Genomic DNA, 20,871 nt, shown 5'->3' on the forward strand with positions numbered 1-20,871 from the left:
ACAATACCAAAACCTATGGGACACAATGAAAGCAGTCCTGAGAGGGAAGTTTATAGCTCTACAGGCCTATCTCAAAAAACAAGAAAAAATGGTAGTAAATCATCTAAATCTACAACTCAAAGAATTAGAAAGAGAGCACAAAGAAACCCCAGAGTGAGCAGAAGGAAGGAGATAATAAAGATTAAAGCAGAAATAAAATGACATAGAGACCAAAAAAATAATACAGAAAATCAATGAAACCAAGAGCTGGTTCTTCGAAAGATTGGACAAACCTCTAGCCATGCTCACCAAGAAGCAAAGAGAGAGGACCCAAATAAACAAAATCAGAAACGATAGGGCGAAATAACAACAGACCCCACAGAAATACAAATGATTGTTAAAAAAATACTATGGACAGCTCTACTCCAACAAACTAGACAACCTGGAAGAAATGACAAATTCCTAGAAAAATACAACATTCCAAATCTCAATCAGGAAGAATCTAAAAATCTCAATAGGCCAATAACTATGGAAGAAATTGAAGCAGTCATCAAAAAGCTTCCATCAAACAAAAAGCCCAGGACCAGACGGCTTCACAGGGGAATTTTACCAAACATTCAAGGAAGAACAAAAACCTATCCTCCTCAGACTACTACAAAAAATTCATGAGGAAGGAACACTTCCAAGCTCATTCTATGAAGCCAGCATCACCCTAATACCAAAACCCGGTAAAGAAAACACAGTGAAAGAGAATTACAGGCCAATATCGCTCATGAACATAGATGCCAAAATCCTCAACAAAATCTTAGCAAATCGGATCCAGCAGTACATCAGAAAGATCATACACCATGACCAAGTAGGATTCATCCCAGGGATGCAAGGATGGTACAATATCCGCAAATCAATAAACGTGATACATCACATAAACAAATTGAAAGAAAAAAACCACATGGTCATATCAATTGATGCAGAAAAAGCGTTTGACAAAATCCAACACCCATTTTTGATAAAAACTCTCAGCAAGGTGGGAGTAGAAGGATCATACCTCAACATAATAAAAGCCATATATGACAGGCCCACAGCCAACATCACACTCAATGGACAAAAACTAACAACATTTCCCCTAAGAACAGGAACAAGATAGGGATGCCCGCTCTCACCACTCCTGTTCAACATAGTACTGGAAGTGTTAGCCATTGCAATTAGGCAAGAGGAAGAAATAAAAGGCATCCAAATTGGAAAAGAGGAAGTAAAACTGTCCTTATTTGCAGACTACATGATATTATACATACAAAACCCTAGAGACTCCATCAAAACACTACTAGATTAATACATGAATTTGGCAATGTAGCAGGATACAAAATTAACCCCAAGAAATCTGAGGCATTTCTATACACCAATAGTGAACTTTCAGAAAGAGAGAGTACAAAAACAATCCCATTTACCATCGCACCAAAGAAATTAAGCTACTTAGGAATAAACTTAACTAAAGAGGTAAAAGACCTCTACTCAGAAAACTACAGACGTTGAAAAAAAGAGATAGAGGAAGACATAAACAAATGGAAGAACATTCTGTGTTCATGGATTGGTAGGATCAACATCATTAAAATGTCCATACTACCCAAAGCAATCTATAAATTCAACGCACTTCCCATTAAAATACCAACGGCATACTTCACAGATCTAGAACGAACTCTCCAAAAATTCATCTGGAATAAAAAAAGACCCCGAATAGCTGCAGCAATCCTGAGAAAGAACAAAGTAGGTGGGATCTCAATACCAGATATCAAGCTGTATTACAAAGCCACTGTTCTCAAAATTGCCTGGTACTGGCACAAGAACAGACATATAGATCAATGGAATAGAATAGAGAGCCCAGAAATTGGCCCGAACCAATATGCTCAGTTAATATTTGACAAAGGAGGCAAGAACATACAATGGAGCCAGGATAGTCTCTTCAATAAATGGTGTTGGGAAAATTGGACAGATATATGCAAGAAAATGAAACTAGACCACCAACTTACACCATACACAAAAATAAACTCAAAATGGATAAAGGACTTAAATGTACGACAGGAAACCATAAAAATTCTTGAAGAATCCAAAGGCAACAAAATCTCAGACATATGCAGAAGCAATTTCTTCACTGTTACAGCTCCTAGGGCACTTGAAACTAAAGAGAAAATGAACAAATGGGACTACTTCAAAATAAAAGCTTCTGCACAGCAAAAGAAACCATCAACAAAACAACAAGAAAACCCACTGTGTGGGAAAACATATTTGCCAATGTCATATCTGATAAGGGCCTAATCTCCAAAATTTGTAGGGAACTCATACAACTTAACAAAAGGAAGATAAACAATCAAATCAAAAAATGGGCAAAGGACCTAAATAGACACCTTTCCAAAGAGGACATTCAGAAACCCAAGAGACATATGAAAACATGCTCAAAGTCACTAATCATCCAAGAGATGCAAATCAAAACAACAATGAGGTACCATCTCACACCTGTCAGACTGGCTATCATCAACAAATCAACAAACGACAAGTGCTGGAGAGGATGTGGAGAAAAAGGAACACTTGTGCACTGCTGGTAGGAATGCAGACTGGTGAAGCCACTATGGAAGACAGTATGGAGTTTCCTCAAAAAACTACAAATGGAACTACCTTTTGACCCTGTGATCCCACTTCTAGGAATATATCCCAGGAAACCAGAAACACCAATCAGAAAGGATATATGCACCCATATGTTCATAGCAGCACAATTCACCATAGCTAAGATCTGGAAACAGCCTAAGTGCCCATCAGTAGATGAATGGATTAGAAAACTGTGGTACATCTACATGATGGAATACTATGCTGCGGTAAAAAAGAAGGAACTTCTACCATTTGCAACGGCATGGATGGAACTGGAGAGCATTATACTAAGTGAAATAAGCCAGTCAATGAAGGAAAAATACCACATGATCTCACTCATTCATGGATAATAGAGACCATTATAAACTTTTGAACAGTAATAGATACAGAGGCAGAGCTGCCTCAAACAGAATGTCAAACTGCAGTGGGAAGGCTGGGGAAAGTTGGGGGGCAGGAGTGAGGGGTATAAGAGATCAACCGAAGGACTTGTATGCATGCATATATGCATAACCAATGGACATGGGACGCTGGGGGGTGGGGGAGGCCAGGGGATAGTCAAGGGCGGGGGAAAAAAAAGACACATATGTAATACCCTTTGTAATACTTTAAGCAATTAAAAAAAATAAAAATAAAAATCATACACTTATGGATGAGAACAGTTGGGGGGGGGCGCTGGTAAGGGCAGGGGGTGGTGTGGTAACCGGGTGGAGGGGAGCTATGGGGGGGGGAAAGAGGAACAACTGTAATAATCTGAACAGTAAAGATTTAATAAAATAAATAAAAATAAACAAAAGGCAAAAAAAAAAGACATGGAGAGAAGGGAATGAATACCTGCTTTGGAGGGGTTGACAGATTTGTGACTAAAAAACAAGAAGTGGTTGACAAGAACGAATATTATTGTGGTTAGTAATATATTTCATTATATTACCTAGTCATGATTCATGACTTACAATTAAGTCTTTTATCCATTTTGAATTTATTCTTGCGTATGGTGTATGTTGTAGTCTAGTTTCATTTTCTTGCATGTACTTGTCCAATTTTCTCAACACCATTTTTTTCTTTCTCTTTTTTAATTCTAAAAATGTGCTGCTTTTTAAAAAATAATTCTTTAGGGGACTGTAAAACTGGTGGTTGAATAGCAGACATGTCCTGTGACTTGTCCCAGAGCAAATAGAAGGCGCAACTAAATCAAATAACAGCCACCCGGAATTGGTGAAGTAGACACAGCTGGTGAGACAATCCATAGCCAGAAAGGGCAGAAGACACCTGGAGAATGGTAGGATCAGGAACCTGGGCTGGAAAGAGATATGCAACCACTGGGCCAAGAGGGTCTGGAGGAAGCTGCACTGCACCAAAGCCACATCCCTTGGGGACAGATGAAACAACCAACTGTGGAAAAGAAGTACACATGATGCTGGAGGCTGGGGAATCTAGATCTAAGTCCACAGCCATGAAACTCTGTGCCCCAAAGGTGACCTAAAGAGCTAACTGAGACAACCGGTGCCAGGGGCAGAGAATATCACAGTTGTGTGATTGTTTTGCCTTTGTTTTGTCTTTGCATTTATTCACTAAACCCAGTTCATAGGACCTTTCAATTATAAACACTCAACTGAGGCTGCAGTGTAGGTGGACGTGAGGATTTGTGGAGACTGGGAAGAGGGTGTGGAGGGGAGCAGGACAGGAAGAAGTGATGAGGAATCCAGCACTGAGATATTTGTGACCCTCTGGACCCAAGCAGCCATTTTTCTCCTGAAGAGCCAGCCCCTCCCAGCAGTCTCAAAACAGCTAATACATCCACGACCAGCCTATATCTCAAGCTTTTCAAAGGAACCAAGACTCTGAATAGCCCCAAATTGCCCTCAGGGACTGGGTTAAAAAGGGGCCATTCAGTGCCAGAAAGCAATACAGCACCCCCCTCACCTAAAGCCCTGTCAGAAACAGAAGCTTTGAGTGATTAAGATTGACAGCAGGCAGACAAGCAAAGCAGGAGGATAGGTCCTGCCTGTTTGCAACCAAGGCTGTGGAGACAGGCATAGAGGAGCAGTACATCGCTTAGAACTTCAACACGGTGCTGACTATGTAACAGGAAACTGAGAAGTGACTGACAGAAGAGTGGAGTCTTAAACCAAACCCCACGGGGCATTAAAACTTGACTGAAGCAAATGACATTTCACTTTTTTTTTTCCTTTATTGAATAAGATATTACAAATGTGTCTTTATCCCCCAATGTCCCCTCATCCCCCCACTTTTTTATATTTTATCTTTTATTTCAAATTTTTTTTCCTTTTATTGTTTTTTTATCTTTTGATTTTTTATATTATTTTTCTTCATTCTATTTTTTTATTGTTATTTAATTTTATCTTATTTTTTCCTTTTCCACCCTTTTCTTTCTCACTTCTCCCTTTTTCATCCTGTTTCATCCTCTCCTGTCCCCACTTTAGTTTTTTCCTTTCTTTTTACCCCTTGTAAAAAATTGAACTTCTTTATCTGTTTTATTGACCTGTTATTAATATTGTAGTCTCTGTTGGCTTACTTATATCTAATTTCCTCTCCCTTGCTCCAAGTATTTTCTCTTTTTTAGCTAGTCAATTTTTTAATGCTTTTATTTTTCCTCTCCTCTCTTGCTCTCTTCCTCTCCTAACTGTTTAATTAGTTTCACTCACTAAACTCAAGCTTATCTGCTCTCTTCTCTATTCTCCTTCTCCAAAAATAAATGAATAAATATATGAATAAATTTTTAAAAAGTTTTTTGTTTTATATTCTTATTTTTTCTTTCTTCTTATCCACTCATTCTCTTTCTACCTTCTCTATACTGAACTGTGGCCCCTCCCCTATTCATTAAATTACTTAACCTCACTTTCTGTATATAAGCTTTGCCTCTACAAATTCTGTACTGCCCTTTTTCTGAGTGTTTGTTATTTGCATCTTTTTTTGGCTTATTTGTTTGTTTTGTGGTGTTTTTCTCCCCATATATTTTTTCTTCTTTTTCTTTTCTCTCTTACCTTTTTCCTTTCCTCAATATCATCATTGCTCTCTTTTCTCTCTCCTAATTCTTTCTCTGGTTGGCACTTTTATTGGGCTTATCAATGTCATGAGTACATTTGTGTTTTTCTCCCTTTGTGTTGTGTCTTGTTGAGTTGTATATCATACTGTTCTGTCAGCATGGTAGAGAGAGAGCCACATAATCAGACACCATGAGAGGAGACTCCATCCATGAATGCGACAATAACACTCAAGACCAAACTACACCAAGAGAATCCAAATATCCCAAATAGGGGGCATCCCTAGAATACCTAGACCAGAACCTGACAGATTGCATGACTGGGTCCCACAAAACATCTACTATATAAGCCAAACTCAAAAAGTTTGGGTGGCATAGCAGTTTGATCTAATACTTAAAAACAATCACAAAGGAAAAGCAAAAATGAGGAGACAAAGAAACAACCCACAAACGAAAGAAAAGGAGGACTCACCAGAAAGGAAATAAACAAAATGGAGGCAAGTAATTTGTCAAAGAAAGAATTCAGAGCAATGGTTATAAGGATGCTGAAAAAGATGGAAAACAAATTTAACAACATGTGTAAGAATCAAGAGGAAATGAAGAATGATATGGCTGCAATAAAGAACACAATGGAAAGTTTCAACAGTCTAGAAAAAGCTGAGGGCCATATCAGGGAGTTAGAAGACAAGGTAGGAAAAACTTCCAAGCAGAGCAGCAACTGGAAAAAACACACACCACAACTTAAAAAGCAGGAGGTGAGCCTAAGGGAGCTTTGGGACAACAAAAAACAAAACCACATCCACACAATAGGGGTGTCAGAGGAGTGGAAGCTGAGCAAGGAATAGAAAATCTGTTTGAAGAAATAATGACAGAAAAATTCCCTGATTTTGGCAAGAAAAGTCACACAAGTCTAAGGAGCATACAGAGTCCCAAACAAGATGAACCCAAAAAGACTGACACAAAGACGCATCATAATTAAATTGGCAAACATCAATGACAAAGTAAGAACCTTAAAGGCTTCCAGAGGGAGACAAAAAGTTACCTACAAGGGATTTATCATTAGACTATCAATGGATTTTCCAACAGAAATACATCAGGCTAGAAAGGAATGGGATGAAATATGAAGTGATGCAAAGCAAGGGACTGAATCCAAGAATACTATACCCAGCAAGGCTATCATTCAAAATTGAAGGTGAAATAAGGAGCTTCACAGACAAAAAAAGGCTAAGGGAGTTTATTACCACCAAGCCACCAATACAAGAAATGCTAAAGGGACTGCTGTAAAAACAAGAAATAGAAAGGGAAGAAAGAACATAGGCATAAAGAATAAATATGGTAACAAACAAGTACATATTAATAACAACCTTAAGTGTAAATGGATTCAATGCTCCAATCAAAACACCAAGTGTAGCTGAATGGATAAGAAAACATGACCCATATAATTTGCTGTCTACAAGAGACCCACCTCAGAACAAAGGACTCCCACAGACTGATAGTGAAGGGATGGAAAAATATTTCAGACAAAAGGAAATAAAAACAAAGCTGGGGTAACGATACTTATTTCTGACAAAATAGATCTTAAAGTGAAGGCGATAATAAGAGATAAGGAGGGTCACTCATAATACTAAAGGGAGCAATTCAACAAGAGGATATAATCATATATGCACCCAATACAGGAGCACCCAAATACATAAAAAGACTTCTGGAAAATATCAAGGAAGATATCGACAGCAACAAATCATAGTAGGGGACTTTAATAACCTATTGTCTCCACTGGATAAATCCTCTAAACAAAAAATCAGCAAAGAAACAGCAATCCTAAATGACTCACTAGATCAGATGGAATTAATTAACATCTTCAGAACTTTTCACCACAAAGATTCAGAATATACATTCTTCTCACATGTGCATAGGACATTTCCAAAAATTGACCGCATATTGGGACACAAGCAGTCTCTTCAAATTCGAGAAAATAGAAACCATATCAAGCATCTTCTCAGATCACAATGACATAAAATTAGAAATCAACTACAATAAAAACAATGAAAAAAATCAATGAATAAAACCAAGTGGTATTTATTCCATGGGTGCAAGGCTGGCGCAATATCCACAAATCAATAAATGTGATACATCACATAAACCAATTAAGAAACAAAAATAACAGAATCATATCAATTGATGCAGAAAAATATTTGACAAATTCCAACACCTTTTCTTGATAACGCTTACAAAGTGGGAATAGAGGGATCATAACTCAACATAATAAAAACCTTACATGATAAACCTACAACCAACATCATACTCAATGGGCAAAAACTAAAACCATTTTCCTTAAGAACAGAAACAAGAAAGGGATGCCCACTTTCACCACTCTTGTTCAACATAGTACAAGAAGTGCTAGCCATAGTGATCAGACAAAAAAAAGAAATAAAAGGCATCAAAATTGGAAAAGAAGTAAAATTTTCATTATTTGCATATAGCATGTATTGCACATAGTAAATCCTAAAGATTCCATCAAAAATCTACTAGAATTAAGAAATAATTTGGCAATGTATCCAGATATAAAATTAACACCCAGAAATCTATGTCTTTTTATGCACCAATAATGAACTCACAGAAAGAGAAACTTAAAAAAAAATCCCATTTACCATTGAAGCAAAAAATCAAGATACCTACGAATAAACTTAACTAAGGAGATAAAAGACCTGCATTCAGAAAACTACAGGACATTTAAAAAAGAGATAGAGGAAGACATAAACAAATGGAAGAATATAATGTGTTTATAGATTGGTAGAATCAACATCATTAAAATGTCTATACTACCCAAAGCAATCTATAGATTCAATGCAACCCCCGTTAAATTACCAACAGCATATTTCACAGACCTAGAACAAACTCTCCAAAAATTCATCTGGAATAATAAAAAAACAAACCCAAATAGCCACAGCAATCCTGAGACAGTAGAACAAAATTGGAGGGATCATAATACCAGATATCAAGCTTTATTACAAAGCCACTCTTCTCTAAAACTGCCTGATACTGGCATAGGAAAAGACATATAGACCAATGGAACAGAACAGAAAACAGATATTGACACAAACCATTTAGAGTTCTTTTTCCTTATTAAGTTTTTGTTTGGACGATCTACCCAGCAAAGTCAGTGTGGTGTTAAAGTCCCCTACTATGTATTGTTGTGGATCTCTCCATTGAATTCCTCTAGAAGTTTTTTTTTGTTTGTTTTGAGTGGGGTTTTTTTGCATTTCTATTTTTTTTTAATTTTCTTTATTGATTAAGGTATTATATATGTGTCCTTATCCCCCCATTACTCCTCCCCTGCTCATTCCCTCATCGCTCTGGTGTCTGTGTCCATTGGTTAGACTTATATGCATGCATACACAAGCCCTTTGGTTGATCTCTCCTGCTTACCCCCACCCTCCCCTACCTTCCCTCTGAGGTTTGATGGTCTGATTGATGCTTCTCTGTCTCTGGATCTGTTCTTGTTGTTCATTATATTCCACAAATGAGTGAGATCATGTGATATTCTCTTTCTCTGACTGACTTATTTCACTCAGCATAATGCTCTTCAGGTTCATCCATACTGTTGCAAATGATAGGAGTTCCTTCCTTTTTACAGCAGCATAGTATTCCATTGTGTAGATGTACCGCAATTTTCTAATCCATTCATCTGCTGATGGGCACTTAGGGTGTTTCCAAATCTTAGCTATTGCAAATTGTGCTGCTATGAACATAGGGGTGCATATATCCTTTCTGATTGATGTTTCTAGTTTCTTTGGATATATTCCTAGAAGTGGGATTACTGGGTCAAATGGGAGATCCATTTTTAGTTTTTTGAGGACGCTCCATACTGTTCTCCACAGTGGCTGCACCAGTCTGCATTCCCACCAGCAGTGCATGAGGGTTCCTTTTTCTCTTCATCCTCGCCAGCACTTGTCATTTGTTGATTTGTTGATGATAGCCATTCTGACAGGTGTGAGATGGTACCTCATGGTCATTTTGGTTTGCATCTCTCAGATAATTAGTGACTTTAAACATGTTTTCATATGTCCTCTAGAAGTCTTTAAAATATATTTCAGTTTTCCTATATTGGGTGAATACATATTTACCAGGGTTATATCCTATTGTTGGTTCAATCCCTTTAGCATTATGTATTGACCTTTGTTGTCTCTTGTGATGACCTTCATTTTGAAGTCTATTTTGTTGGATATGAGTATTACTACTCCAGCTTTTTTTTCTTTTCCATTTGCATGAAACATTTTTTTCCATCCCCACACACTTTCATCCTGTGTGTGTCTTTTGCTCTGAAGTGGGTCTCTTATAGACAGCATATAGTTTTGCCATGTATTGTATCCATTCAGATATCTTATACCTTTTGATTGGAGCATTTAATCCATATACATTTCTGGTTGTTATTGATAGGTACTTATTTATTGCCATTTTAATTCTGTATGCCTAGGTTTCTCTTTCTGTTTCTTCTTCTCATTACAGCAGTCCCTTTAGCATTTCTGTAATGCTGGCTTGGTGATGATGTATTCTTTTAGCTTTCTTCTTTTTTTTTTTTTTTTTTTGGTCTGGGATGCTCTTTATTTGACCATCTACTTTGAATGATAGCCTTGCTGGATATAGCAATATTGGTTTCAGATCCTTGATTTCCCATTACCTTGAATATTTCATGCCATTCCCTTCTGGCCTGTAGGGTTTCTCATGATAAATCAGATGTCAACCTTATGGGAACTCCTTTGTAGGTAACAGTTTGGTTTTCTTTTGCTGCCTTTAAGATTCTCTCTTTGTCGTAAAATTTTGGCATCTTAATTATGATGTGTCTGCTTATAGGCCTGTTTGGATTCTTCTTGTTTGGGGTTCGCTGTGCCTCCTGAACTTGTGTGACTTCTTCCTTTACCAAGTTAGGGAGGTTTTCTGCCATTATTTCTCCAAACACATTGTCCCCCCTTTTCCCTTTCTACCTCTTCTGGCACCCTTGCTATTCTAATATTGTTATGTTTAATGTTGTCCCACAGTTCCCTTAAGCTGTCCTCCTGTTTTTTAATTGTTTTTCTTTTTCTTTTTGGTTCTCTGATAGAGTGATTTATTTCAAACCTGTTTCTAAATCATTGATTTGATCCTCAGCTTCCCCTAATCTGCTGTGTATTCCTTCCAGTGTATTCTTTATTTGTGCTATGTCATTCTTTATTTTTGTTTTTATAGTTACTATAGCTTTTTTCATTCTGTTGAGCATCTTTACCATCATTACTCTGAACTCTGTTTCAATAAATTTCTTATCTCTATTTCATTTATCTCTTTTTCTGGAGAATTCTCGTGTTCTTTCATTTAGGCGTTGTTTCTTTGTCTCCTAATTTTGGCTGCCTGTTTGGGTTTGTGACTATGTATTAGGTATATATGCCACACCTCTCAATTTCTAGTGCAGGATAGTGTTAAATGCTGTTTCTGACTAATTAGACTAATTAAGGCAAAGACTCAAAGCCTCCAGAGACCACCTCTGCTTACATACTGATAGTATTTTGATTTGAATTGCCCTCAGGCAATTGTCCTGGTGAGAGTTTTTTTTCCAACACAGTGAGGCAATTGCTTCTACCTGGAGGCTAATTGTTATTTTTAGTCTCTTAAGTGGTCTCAGGAACTGCACACCATGGGACAAGGTGTTTTCTAATAGGGTGGGTCAACTGTCTTCCCCCCAAACAAGGACACCTGCATAGCAAATATCTATGTGAGAAAGATGTCCTTTGCTGTGTGAGGGAATGACTCAGCACAGGAAACTGAGGTGTCTGCCTCTGAGCTCTAACCCCAGGGTCCCTGATCTTGGCTTCTGCTCTCACAGCTCCAGTCCACTCTGCCTTCTCTTTGCAGGAGCACAAGGTGGGTGGCTCCACAGGAATTTTGTGCATTGGCCCTTTACGAGGGTACCTAAATTTCCTGCTGTATCTCCCTGATAGACCACAACCCTACTGCTTTTCTCAGCCAGATGTTATGTGGGTACCCTTCTCAGTTCTTGTGCTCTCTCCTGGGGGGTCCAGCTTGGGGATTAGACCCCAAAGTTTTCAGTGGCAACCCCCCACAACTGAGATATCACTCCAGAACTTCTGTTGCTGTCTGTTGGCACCTGTCCAGCCCTTTTTTGCCTCTGCCCCTCCTACCAGTCTCTATGTGGTCTCGACTTTTGTTCCTTGGTTATCAGGGTTCTTTCCTGCAAGTCTTCCATTGATTATTCAGGAAGTTTTTCTGTATCTTGGTTGTAATTCCAGTTTGTTCCTGGGAACATATCCATGCAGCATGTACTTATTCCGCTGCCATTTTTAATCTCTACCAGTTATTTTTTTAAACAAACCTTGAAAGAAACCAATTCTTTAAACTATGTGCATATATAATTGATGGAAAAGAAAAAAATCCAACATGACTTATTAAAGAGTCTGTCCTACACCAAGTATGTTCTTGACTCCTTTGTCAAATATGAATTGAATGTAGTGGCTTGGGTCAATTTCTGAGTTCTCTGCTCTATTTGATTGATCTATATCAGCCGTGGGCAAACTACGGTCCGCGGGCCGGATCTGGCCCATTTGAAATGAATAAAACTAAAACAGAAAAAAGACCGTACCCTTTTATGTAATGATGTTTACTTTGAATTTATATTAGTTCACACAAACACTCCATCCATGCTTTTGTTCCGGCCCTCCGGCCCAGTTTAAGAACCCATTGTGGCCCTCGAGTCAAAAAGTTTGCCCACCCCTGATCTATATGCTTGTTCTTATCCCAGAACCAGGCTGTTTTGATTACAATGGCTTTGCAGTATAATTGGTATCGTGATCCTCCTACTTTGTTCTTTCTTTTTTTAAAAATATATTTTATTGATTTTTTACAGAGAGGAAGGGAGTGGGATAGAGAGTCAGAAACATCGATGAGAGAGAAACATCTATCAGCTGCCTCCTGCGCACCCCCGCACTGGGGATGTGCCCACAGCCAAGGAACATGCCCTTGACTGGAATCGAACCTGGGACCCTTCAGTCCGCAGGCCGACGCTCTATCCACTGAGCCAAACCGGTTAGGGCAACTTTGTTCTTTCTTAAGATTGCTGGGGCTGTTTGGGTATTTTTTGTTGTTTCATATAAATTTTTGGAATATTTGTCCTATATCTGTAATAAGACTTAACGGTAAATTGTGAAACCATAAAAATCCTAGAAGAAACAATTGGCAGAAAAATTTCAGACATCTCTCATAGCAATATGTTTGCCAATAAAATACATCTCCTAAGGCAAAGGAGAAAATATACAAATGGGACTACATCAAAATAAAAAGCTTCTGTACAGCAAAAGAAACCATCAACAAAATTAAAAGGGATCCCACTGTATGGGAATACACATTTGCCAATGATACGTCTGATAAGGGGAAATTTTCCAAAATACATAAAGAACTCATACAACTTATCAAAGGGAAGACAAACAATCCAATTTTAAAAAAGGGCAAAGGACCAGAGGAAGAGGGAGAAAATGGAGGCTGAAAAGGCAGACATTTTGTGTACCTCCTCCCAGGGACAGATTGGAAATAAAATTAAATTGGAGAACATTCACCTGGAATTGCCAACTGATGTCCAACTGACATCATTATATCAGGAAAGAACAGAAAACACATGGATATTGGTAGGAAGGGTGTGGTCAGGTTGCAAGAGGGGCTGACCCAGCTTTCATGGACAGCAGTCTGAGAGTGAAAAGGGATCTCTCAGCTATAGGAGTGTTATTTCCTGGAAAAGATTGTGGTCCAGAGCCCATGCTGGGCTTCACACTCTAGAGCAACAGAACTGAGAATAGCGGCCCATGCAATATCCATCCATGAAAAATTGCAGGGCCTCTGTCTGGTGGGGAGACCAGAGTTGGGAGACAAGAGCTGGTCAGAGGTAAAGCCTCAGCTTTCATTTCTTTTAACTCCAGAGCACAGGATTTTCATTTGTAGCTATTCACCCAAAGCTTTAGTGGAGATAGGGGCTGCAGACTTGAGGTGCCTAAGGAGAGACTAGGGTGGGAAGCATTGGGGGGAGATGTGGAAAAGCAGCAGCTAGAAGACCTGCATTAAGTTGTAACCCTCCCTCCCCCAAACTGAAATGGCCATTTTTCCTGAGAGGCACTGGCCCCTCTGGGGAGCCACAAGAAAGAAAATAAACAAAACTTGCCCTAGGTGATACAGCCCATCCCACCCTCAGAAGCCCTGCCTGCCACATCCTACATCTCGACTTTTGCAGAGGCCAAGTCTAAGGATTTGAACAGACTCAGAGAGCATCAGTGACTATATTGGGGCTGGGGTGTCCACCCCACTATCCAGGAGCTGACTAAAGTTTCCCCTGAATAGGAGATCTGATAGAAACTCCTGATATCCAGCTGATCTCACTGGATTGTATATGAGGATCTCCGTCCAGCCAAGGGCAGGGTAATATTCTGGGATATTCTCAGAGGAGTAGCTCTAGGATGGAGAAACACACACACCGCTTTCTAGGAAATCTGAATAGCACCTCACCCTCATGGGAGAACCAAAGGCCTATACACTCGATTTTGCCTAAAGCCCTTTCAGAAACAGACTTTTGAGGGTTTAGGATTGACAGCTGGCTGCCAGGCAAAGATGGGTGGAAGTGGAGCCCAGAGAACCTGGGAAAGTTTGTTGACCCACTCCTGGGCTTTGCGCTGCTAACAAATTAGCTTTGGAGTGCAGCTTGGCCCCTTCTGCACACACTCAAACCCTGTGGAGACAAATACAAACTACGGATTGCTTGGAGCTTCAATCAGGTTGCTGAAAGCCAAAGGAAGACAGTTTCTGACAGTGGTCAGTACCTAAGTACCTCCTCAAAAGCCCAGAATTGGCAGATAGAATAGTCAGCCACAGTCATCAGAAGAGCATGATCCAGAGGGAGTTCCCAGGAGGCACTAAATTAAACTCAGATGAGATGCAAACCAGTTCTCTTTTATGTTATTTCCTTTTTTTTCTTTCTTTTGCTCTTTACCATCTTTACATCTTCTGGCTTTATTGATTGGTTATAATTTTAGTCTCTATATATTTTCTTTCATGTATATAATTTTTCCTTTCCCTTTTAATACTCTATATTTTTCCTGCTTTCTCATCTTTTTTTCCTTTTCTTATTTTTGGTCTATCTGCTTTATTCTCTATTTTCCTTTTCAAATATTTTTCTTTCTTTTTGCCTTTATACTGTTTCCCTTCCCCTATTCTTTATTCTTATTTACTTTATTTCATTTCTGCCCTTTCATATTCACTTTTATTACCCCTTTATTTCTCCTCATAATTTTTCTTGTTTCATTTCTTCTATCATTCTTGCTCTCTTTTCTCTTTCCTAATTCTCTCTTTTTTTGTGGTTGCTTTTTTTTGTTATTATAGGGTCTTGTGTGTGTTTTTATTTTGTTTATTTTGTTCCTTGTTTTGTTTTGTTGTGTTGTGTTCTGTGCTGTTCTGTCAGCATCTCTACAACGGCTCACATGATGTGGTCTGGGTGAGCCTTACAGTCACCCAGCCTGAGAGAAGAGTCCAATGGGACAAAAACATTCAAGACCAAAATACAACAGAAGAACCCAAATAACTCACATAAGGGACATTCCTAGAGCATCCAGCTCAGGAGACCTAAGAAACTGTACCATTGGGTTCCACAAAATACTTAATACATAAAGCCACCCCCCAAAAACTGGGAGGCATAAAAGTTTGATTTAATACATATAAACAAATACAAAGGGACAGGAAAAACAAGGAGGCAAAGAAACAACTCCCAAATGAAAGAAAAGTAAGAATTACCAGGAAAGGAACTAAGTGAAATGGAGTTAGCAATTTGCCAGATAAAGAATTCAAAGAAATGGTTATAAGGATGCTCAAGGAACTTACTAAGAATTACATAGAACTTAGTGGGAAATACAACAGCATGACATAAGGAAATAAAAATCATTAACAATAACTAGTTGGAAATAAAGAATATCAAATCAGATCAAGAATACACTGGAAGAAATGAAAAGTAGATTGGATGAAGCAGAGGATCAAATCAGTGATTTGGAAGACAAGTAAAAAAATATCCAATTAGAGCAGCAAAAAAGAAAAAAGAATTAAAAAGGATGAGAAAAATTTAAGGGAACTTCGGGACAGCATGAAATGTAAAATTATCACATCATAGGGAAACTAGCAGGAGAAGAATGTGAACAAGAAATAGAGAATGTGTATTTAAAAATAATGAAAGAAAACTTCCTTAACCTGGTGAAGGAAAAAGTCACACAAGTTGAGGAAGCACAGAGTCCCAATAAAGATGAATTCAAAGAGACAAACACTAAGACACATCATAATTAAAATGACAAATGTTAAAGACAAAGAGAGCTCCCATTAGATTGTCAACTGATTTCTCAACAGAAACACTATAGGCCAGGGGGGATTGGCATGAAGTATTCAAATTAAATAAAAGCAAGGACCTGAAACCAAGAGTACTCTATCCAGCAAGGTTATCATTTGAAATTGAAACTGAAGTAAAGAGACAAAAAAACAAAAACAAAAAACCCTAAACTGTGCATTATCACCAAAAAAGCATTGCAAAAAATGTTAAAGAAAATCCTTTAAGCCCTAGCCAGTTTGGCTCAGTTGATAGACCATCGGCCTGCAGACTGAAGAGCCCTGATTTGATTCTCAGTTGCAGTCTCAATCCCCAGTTCTGGTCAGGGTGCCTGTGTGAGCCAATCAATCCATGTGTCTCTCTCACATCAATGTTTCTCTCTCTGTGTCTCTCCCTCTCCCTTCCACTCTCTCTAGAATTCAATGAAAAAATATCCTCAGATGAGGATTAACAACAACAGAAGAAAGAAACTGCTTTAAGAAGAAGGGGAAATAAAGAGAGGTACATAGGTATAAAGAAGAAAATGACAATAAATAAGTAGCTATCAATAATAACCTTAATTGTAAATGGATTAAATGCTCCAATCAAGAGACATAGGGTAGGTGAATGGATAAGAAAACATGACTCATACATATGCTATCTGTAATAGACCCACCTCAGCACAAAAGATTCACACAGACTGAAAGTGAATGGATGGAAACAAAAAAAGCAATACTAATATTTGGCAAAATAGACTTCAAAATAAAGGCCATAAAAGAAATAAAGAAGGTCACTACATAATACTAAAGGGATAGATCCAACAAGAAGTGATAACTCTTGTAAACACATATGCACCCAATATAGGAGCACATACATAACCCAAATACACAAATATAACAACAACAAAAAAAAACTCTTGGTGGATTTTAAGGGAGAAATTGACAGCAATACAGTCATAGTAGAGGAGTTTAACAACTCAGTGACATCACTAGATAGATCTTCCAGACAAAAAAGTCAACAAGCAAACAGTGACCTTAAATGACACACTGGATCAGAAGGATTTAGTTGGCATTTAGAGAACATTTTATCACAGAACTATTGAATACACATTCTTCTCAAGTGCACAGAACATTCTTAAAGATAGACCACATGTTAGGATACAAAATAAGTCAACAAATTCAAGAAATTTGAAATCATATCAAGCATCTTGGATCACAATGGCATGAAACTAGAAATTAACTACAATAAAAAACTCAAAATATTCAAACACATGGATGTTCAGTAGCATGTTATTAAATAATGAATGGAGTATCAGTAAGATTAAGGCAGTGATGAAAAACTTTCTGGAAAGAAACAAAAATGAACACACAACAACCCAAAATCTATGGGACACAGAAAAAGCACTCCTGAGAGGGAAGTTTATAGCATTACAGGCCTACCTCAAGAAACAAGAAAAAGTTCAAACCCTACAACTAAAAGAATTAGAAAGAGAACAAGAAAAGTCCAGAGTCAGTAGAAGGAAAGAAATCATAAAGATCAGAGTGGAAATAAATGACATAGAAACTAAAAAACAAAAAGCAAAAAACAAAACAAATGATCAATGAAACTAATATAGTGTAATGAACTAGTTATTAACAGGAAAGGAGCAAAAGGAAGGCCAGACATTATGGGCATGTTTCCTGCAAAACACTGGGGGAGGGAACAACATAGGAAAGACAGATGCATGCCCAGTGAAGTTGGGATGACATAGGGAATATACTTGAATGTCAGTCAAACCTGGGAACAGAGGTTATAGGCCAGAATGTGTGTGACCAATTCAAGTGTGCAAAGATTTGGGATCCTTAAATCCCTGAACAAAATTTACTCTTTCAGTTCCTCTTGTCATGCTCAGCTCATGGCTCATGCTTGGCTTCCTCGTATTTGCTTGTATGGCGCATGGTCATACGTACAGCACACACAATGGACTTGTAGACTGTAGTTAGCCTGATGCTGAATTGGATCTGGCTCCAATATGGAAAGGAAACTCTGAGCATAGGTTGTAATTTTAGCTCTACTGAAATCCCAGTTACACTTTTATGACTGGACTAAGGGGAATGGGACTTTGGGTACGCAGGAGTGTCATCCCACGGAAATAAAGCTTTCTACTATATTGCATCTTCCTGTGCAAGTCCAGGAAAATTCCTTCTCTGGGGATATCATAAAGACTCCACACTGACTAGCAATGGGTGAAGGGAAGGAATATTTTTCTCCAATAACAGAACCAAGATCTGGTTCTTTGAAGAGACAAACAACATTGATGAACATTTAGCCAAACTCATCAAGAAACAAAGGAAAAGGAACCAAATAAATAAAATCAAAATGAAAGAGGTGAAATAACAACTGACATCACAGAAATACAAAGGGTTGCAGGAAAATACTATGATCAACTATATGCCAACAAATAGGACAAACCTGAGTGAAATGGACAAATTCTTATAACATTCAATATTCTAAAGCTCAATCAGGAAGAATCAAAAAAACATGAATAGGCTGATAACAACTGATGAAACTGAAGCAGTAATTTAAAAAAAAAAAATCAGAAAAACCCCAAAAAACTACCAGTAAAGAAAAATCATGAATTGGAAGGCTTCAAAAGGGAGTTTAACCAAACATTCAAAGAACTAGTACCTATCCTTTCAAACTATTTCAAAAAATTCAAGAGGAAGGAAGACTTCCAAATTATTTTTACAAGGCTGGTATTATCCTAAAACCTGGTAAAGACACTGCAAAGAAAGAAAAGTATAGGCCAATATCCCCGATGAACATAGATGCTAAAATCCTCAACAATTATTAGCAAATCAGATCCAGCAATACATTAAAAATATCATACACTATGACTAAGTGGCATTTATTTGGGGGATGCAAGGCTGGTACAAAATTCGTAAATCAATAAATGTGATACATCACATAAACAAAATGAAAGTAAAAATCACATGATCATATCACTAGATGCAGAAAAAGCATTAGACAAAATCTAGCACCCATTTATGATAAAGGCTCTCAGCAAAATTGGAATACAGGGATCATACCTCAACATAATAAAGACCATATGTGACAAACCTATAGCCAACATTATACCCAGTGGGCAAAAACTAAAAGTATTTCCCTTAAGATCAGGAACAAGACAGGGATGTCCACTTTCCCCACTCTTATTCAACATAATACTTGAAATTCTAGCCACTGTTATCAGACAAGAGGAAGAAATAAAAGGCATCTAAATTAGGAGGAAATAAAACTGTCATTATTCACAGACAACATGATATGGTACATAGAACACCCTAAAGATTCTACCAAAAATCTGCTAGATTTAATAAATGAATTCAGCAAAGTAGCAGAATACAAAATTAACATCCAGAAATAGATGGCATACTTATGTACCAATAATGAACTCTCAGAAAGAGAACCTAAAAAAAAAAATCTCATTTAACTCATTAATCTCATTGCAAATTAAGATACCTAGGAATAAACTTAACCAAGGAGGTAAAAGACCTGTACTAGGAAAAAAATTGAAAACATAAATAGAAGAAGATAAAAATAAGTGGAAGCACATACCATATTCATGATTAGAAGAATTAACATCATTAAAATGTCCACACTACCCAAAGCAATCTACATATTCAATTCCATCCCTATTAAAATATCAATGGAATATTTCACAAATCTAGAACAAATATTCCAAAAATGTATATGGAATCAAAAAAGACCCTGAATAGCCTCAGCAATCTTGAGAAAAAAAATAACATAATTGGAGGGATCACTATACTGGATATCAAACTATTCTACAAAGCCACTGTAATCAAAACAACCTGGCACTGGTACAGGAAAAGGTACATACTAGTAGACCAATGGAACAGAAGAGAAACCCCAGAAATTGATCCACACCATTATGGTCAATTAATATTTGACAAAGGAGGCAAAAGCACACAATAGAGTAAATACAGTCTCTTCAATGGGTGGTGTTGGGAAAAGTAGACAGGTACCTGTAAAAAAGATAAGAACTTAGTCCATCAAATTACACCATACACAAGAATAAAATAAAAATGGATAAAAGACTTAAAAAATGTAAGTCAAGAAATCATAAAAATACTAGAAGAAATCATAGGCAGCAAAATCTCAGCATATTTCCTAGGGGAGAAACAAATGGAAAAATAAACAAATGGGACTACATCAAACTAAAAATCTTCTGCACAGCAAAAGAAACCGCCACAAAATGAAAAGGGAACCCACTGTATGGGAGAACTTATTTGCCAATTATTCATCTGATAAGAGGTTAATTTCCAAAATATATAAAGAACTCATAGAATTTAACTCCAGGAAGACAAACAATTCATTTAGAAATTGGCAAAGGACCTGAATAGACACTTCTCCAAAGAGGACATACAGATGGCCAATAGTCATATAGAAAAATGCTGAAGGTCATTAATCATCAGAGAGATGAAAATTAAAACCACAATGAGGTATCACTTCACACCTGCCAGATGGCAGCAAACAAGTGCTGGTGGGAATACAGAATGGTGCAGCCATGGTGGAAAACAGTATGCAGTTTCCTCAAAAAATAAAAAAAATGGAACTGCTATTTGACCCAGTGATCCCACTTCTGGGAGTATATCCTAAGAATCCAGAAAAACCAATCAGTAAGAATATATACACCCCTATATTCATAGCAGCATTATTACAATAGCTAAGATCTGGAAACAGCCCAAGTGTCCATCAGTATATGAGTAGATAAAAACTCTGTGGTACATTTACAGAATGGAATACTATGTGGCTATAAAAAAGAAGGATCTCTTACCCTTTGTGACATCATAGAAGGATCTGGAGAGTATTATGCCAAATGACAGGACCT

At 37.6% G+C, this 20,871-nt stretch overlaps 1 protein-coding gene across 1 annotated transcript in view; it reads right to left on the minus strand.

Moving 5' to 3' along the window:
• The window catches only part of SLC9A9 (solute carrier family 9 member A9), a 504,811-nt gene that overhangs the window by 222,065 nt on the left and 261,875 nt on the right, over positions 1–20,871 (minus strand). The window lies entirely within an intron of this gene.

Source organism: Myotis myotis, unplaced genomic scaffold (genome assembly GCF_014108235.1).
Source record: "Myotis myotis isolate mMyoMyo1 unplaced genomic scaffold, mMyoMyo1.p scaffold_m19_p_2, whole genome shotgun sequence".
NCBI lineage: Eukaryota > Metazoa > Chordata > Mammalia > Chiroptera > Vespertilionidae > Myotis > Myotis myotis.